This window comes from Orycteropus afer, unplaced genomic scaffold, assembly GCF_000298275.1.
Source record: "Orycteropus afer afer isolate SDZICR_OR568_19922 unplaced genomic scaffold, OryAfe1.0 scaffold00001, whole genome shotgun sequence".
NCBI lineage: Eukaryota > Metazoa > Chordata > Mammalia > Tubulidentata > Orycteropodidae > Orycteropus > Orycteropus afer.
Window position 1 is genome coordinate 32416931 of NW_006921588.1, and position 5487 is coordinate 32422417.

Here is a 5487-nt window from a genome sequence, read left to right on the forward strand (position 1 = left end):
GAAGGCACATAACAACAACAACAACAACAACAGCAACTCCTCAGTCTTCTTCAATTTGCTATCTGCCCCCAGAGTTATCACCGGTGTTAGATCATCCAACAAGCACATTAAGCACAGACTTATTTGTGCTTATTTACTAATCTGTGAAACTGTTCACTATAGATTAGTGAGTAAACAGAAGTAAGCCCGTGCTTTTTTTGCTTATTGGGTAATCCACCCTGGTTGTTATGGCTTGAAAACAACAACAACAATGGCTAACAATCATGAATATGTTTTTCTTCATGTGTTTGTTGGTTGCCTGAATATCTTCTTTGGTGAAGCGTCTGTTTATGTCTTCTGCTAATTTACTAATTGTATAGTTTGTCTTTTTGATGTTGAGGTGTTGGGGTTCTCTATAAATTTTAGAGATAAGTCCCTTGTCAAATATGTCATTGCCACATATTTTTTCCCAATCTTAGGTTTTCTTTTTACTCTTTTGGAGAAGTCTTTTAATGTACAAAGAATTTAGTTTTCAGAAGGTCCCATTCACCTAGTTTATCTTCTGCTGTTTGTATATTTTTACTCACGTTTGGTAGTCTATTAATGCCATATAATAGGGTCCCTATGTTTGCCTCTATTTTTTTTTTGAAGAACTTTATAGTTTTAGGTTTTATATTTAAGTCTTTGATCCATCTGGAGTTAATATTGTATATGATGAGGTTTGGATCTTGTTTCATTTTTCTGCAAATGGATATTCAGTTTTGCCAGCACCATTTGTAATAGAGACTGTCTTGTCCCCATTTAATGGATTTAGGCCCTTTGTCAAAGATCAGCTGACCATAGGTAGATGCCCTTATTCTCTTTTTTGAGATGGTATTTTTCAGAGTGTGGTGTGTGGACCATCTGCCCCATGCATATTCCAAGGCCCACTCCAGATCACAGAATCAGACCACGCAGTCCAGAAATGTATATTCTGGTAAGTACGCTCCTTGTATGGTTCTTATGCCCAGCAAATTTTAGAAGCTCAGTTCACTCATCCCTGGTTAAAAAGAAAAGAAAAGAAAAAAGGATGTGGCATCTGACCTCCTCTAACTTCACCAGGGGAGAGAAAATCACCATCAGCAGCCCAAGACTGGTTCCTATGAGGTGGAGTTCGACATGCTGCCACCCGCTGACCATTTTTGCCAATTCTGACACAAATTGTCTCTCTCCCGGCACTAGTTCTCTGCTGAGTTTGATAATTCGTTGTAATGGCCACACAGAACTCATAGACAGAACCCATGATTATGGGGTTTATTAGGGAAGTTACAGGTTACAATTCAGATTCAGAAACACTCAGAATACAATTCTTTGATCTGGACAACTTCTCCTCAGCCATGCTACAGGCACACTTCTCTCTGGCCTTGTCCTCTGCCTGCCTCAGGCTAGTATTATAAAGCTCTTTTAGCTCTGCCATGCCCAGAGAGGCACTCCACTGTGACAAAAAGCTTCCTGCCTGAAGGCATTCAGGTTTCTTGCTCTGTGAGCCAGGAAGCACCCCACTCTGTCTCATGTGGGTCTCTTGGTTCTGCTGCCTCTGCTGCTACCCTTCCTCTGCTGTCTCTCTACGCGGGCATCTTGGGTCCAAGGATGCTCTCCACTGCTGCTTCTTCTCTCTTAATCATACTGAGATCCCCCTTACTCCCCCTCTTCTTTCTCTAGGATAACTCGTTTAAACCTAGCAGAATGATAAAACTGACCAATCCCCACGTTAGGGTTCCATACACCTTATATCCATGGTCCCATCCCCACAAGATTGCCATGTACCTTATTTCCATTATTAGCAAGCCAGTCCTCTTGGTGAGCCACAAGCACCTCATACTTGCATAGTCCACCCGGTCATCTGGTGGAGTCACAAAGACCATGGCTAGAAGAGCCAAATTAATTAATTCACTGCACCACACCTGGATACTAGGTGTTTATACTGCTTCTCTCCTGTGTGGCATTGACTCTTCCTTGTATCACTTTCTCAACTTCTGCCCTAAGGTATTTTTCTCTCAATTACCTTATTTGGGGTCTGTATTACTCTACTCTTTCCTATGAGTGCAGGTTTAGTTCTAGTCTCTTATCTCTCTTTTGACAGCCTCCGTTCTTTTCTCTCTCTCTCTCTCTTTTTTCCCCCTTACCTAAAGTACATGGCAAACCTTCAAAACACATTAGATATAATTAGCATTAGTTATTTTTTTATTTTGGGAGCTCTGGTAGCATAGTGCCTAAGACACTTGACTTCTAACCAGAAGGCTGGCAGTTCAAACCCACCAGCCACTCCTCGGAAGGAAGATGGGGCAATCTACTTCCATAGTGATACTGCCTCGGGAACCCAAGGAGGGGTCGCTATGAGTGGGGTCCAACTTGACGGCACATAACAACAACAACGTTTTTATTTTGCCAAATACTTTAGTTGTAGTTGAGCACTAATTATGAGACTCTTGATCAGAGTAGATGTAGGGCAAAATGATAACATTTTATTCTTATACACAATTCTTGTTTGAACTCTGATATCTCTGCTTTTTCCTCACTCTCCCCCTTTTCTATCTTCTGTATCTCTCCCTCTCTCATTCATTCTTAGTCTTCCTTCTTTCTTTCTTCTCTCCCTTCCTCATATCTATCTTTCTATCTACCCATCTATCATCTTATCATCTCTCTCTCTCTCTTCCTCTTTCTTTCTCTATGTCTTTCTTCCACTAAATACTTACTGATCTAAGTCTTTGAATTGATCACAATCTTCAACCTTCCCCTTTAGATTGAGGAAGAGAAAAGTTTAAGATAACAGAATAAGTCTGAATTGTTCACTACTGAATCTGGGAATCCAACAAAATGTGCTATACCTAATACAGCATCTTAAGAAAATTGCACAGCCAACCACCATTCCCTTCAGCATCAATCCCTTTTCTCCCTGCTAAAGTAGAACGTCTGAGTTGATACCTCCATGATGTGCTCAATGACTAGAGCACTGCTGTGTCAGGAAAAGCATTTTTGGAGTGGAAGAAATTTTTAAGAGTACATGTTTTAGGGGTTTAATCTTAGCCAAATATTTTTGGTCTCTAGGCCAGGAGTCTTTAATCCAAATTTGATCTATTTAGGGAAGCATCAGTGGTCTTCCTGAAATTGTATGCAAAATGTTAGTGCATGCACACATTTCTTGGAAGAAGGTCACAGGTTTCACCAGATTCTCAATGCAATCTCTGATCTAAAAAAGTACAGTATTAGGATCATTGGAATCCCATGTCACTATGGATGGTATCCAGGCCCAAAGTCCCCTTATTTCTACAATTTACTCAGTGATATCCTCCCAGAGTGATTTGCTCATCTTAATGATCTCCCTCCTTCTCATGACTGTTATTAATTTTTACTACTATCACAATAACCAGTTTTCATCAAATCAACTCTGACTCATGGCGATCCCAGGTGTGTCAGAGTATAACTGTGCTCCATAGGGTTTTTAATAGCTTATTTTTTGGAAGTAGCTCACCAAGCCTTTCTTCTGAGGGGCTTCTGGGTGCACTTGAACCTCAACATCCTATACTGGATCCTTGTTTTTAGTTAGATCCAGCAGCTGAATAATTTCAATTCTTTCTGATCATAAATTTTTCTCATTCTAGTTCACCTATATTTTCTCAATGTTTTGATTTTATTAATCCTGCTTGTTTTGCTTAGATTGTAACCCATAAACAGAGGCTAGGATTTCTTCAATATGTTTTTCACGCCAAATATTACATGACCACATGACACGTTCTCATGAAATGAACATTCATTTATGAGTTACAGTGCTCACTATAAATCAGTATCATTCAGAAATATTTGACTTTGTCTTGTATTACTGATGAAAAGACAATAAACAAAACTCCTTTTTGGTGCCATTGACCTTTAATGTCTCTTTGCATGATCATTACCCTTTCACCACAAGCTTACCTCCCTTCTCTAAAGTAAATTGTATTTGATATCTCTCCAGTGTCACCTTGCATTGTAAAATGGATTTATTTCAGATCAAGTTTAGACCCTAGTGACTTTCAGAACATAATTACTTTCATTCTGGCTAGCATCCCAGAAATATTATCATTCTATAATGACACTATTACAAATGACCTAGCTACAGCTGTTTCAGGTAAGCCCCTCCACTACTCACAGTATGCATTCTTATCTAGAAATGATCACAATCTATGCATCCATAAGCTTTTTCTTAGATCAACAGAGGACCCAACAGAGTTGTCCATTGAGCAGTACTAATCATTTTCTTTAGGAGCTCTGGTAGCGTAATGCCTAAGGCACTTGACTGCTAACCAGAAGGCTGGTGGTTCAAACCCACCAGCCACTTCTTGGAAGGAAGATGGGGCAATCTACTTCCGTAGTGGTACTGCCTCAGAAACCCAAGGAGGGGTCACTATGACTTGGGTCCGACTTGACGGCACATAACAACAACAACAACAATCATTTTCTTCACAGTAGAGTTATGATATTTTATAGCTGTTTCATATTTTATAGATGCATTTTAAGAATACCTCCTATGTGTAAGGGAATGGCTCTCAAATTTCAATGTGCATCAGAATCACCTGGTTGTTGTTGTTAGGTACTGTCGTGTTGGCTCCAATTCATAGCGACTCTATGTACAACAGAATGAGACACTGCCCAGTCATGCACCATTCTCCATCCTTGCTATGCTTGAGCCCATCACTGCAGCCACTGTGTCAATCCATCTTGTTGAAGGTCTTCCACTTTTGCTGACCTTCTACTTCACCAAGCATAATATCCTTCTTCAGGGATTGGTCCCTTCTGACAACATGACCAAAGTAGGTGAGATGAAGTCTGGCCATTCTCACTTCTAAGGAGCATTTTAGCTGTACTTCTTCCAGGACAGATTTGTTTGTTCTTCTGACAGTCCATGGTATTTTTAGTATTCTTTGCCAACACCACAATTCAAAGGCATCAGTTTTTTCATGGTCTTCCTTATTTAAAGTCCAGCTTCCACATGCATATGAGGCTAGTGAAAATACCATGGCTTGAGTCAGACACATCTTAGTCCTCAAAGTGACATCTTAGCTCTTTAATACTTTAAAGAGATCTTCTGCTGTGCAGCAGATTCGCCCAGTGCAACACGTTGTCTGATGTTTTGACTGCTGCTTTCATGGGCATTGATTGTGGATCCAAGTAAAATGAAATCCATGACAATGTCAATCTTTTTTCCATTTATCATGATGTTGCTTATTGGTCCAGTTGTGAGGATTTTTGTTTTATGTTGAGATGCAACCCATACTGAAGACTATAACCTTTGACCTTTATCAGTACATGCTTCGAGTCTTCTTCACTTTCAGCAAGTGTTGTGTCATCTGCATATCACAGGTTGTTAATGAGTCTTCCTCTGATCCTGATGCTGCATTCTCTTTTTTTTTTTTTTTAATTTTATTTTATTTATTGTGATTTGGGTGAAGATTTACAGAGCAAATTCACTTTCCATACAGCAGTTCATATATA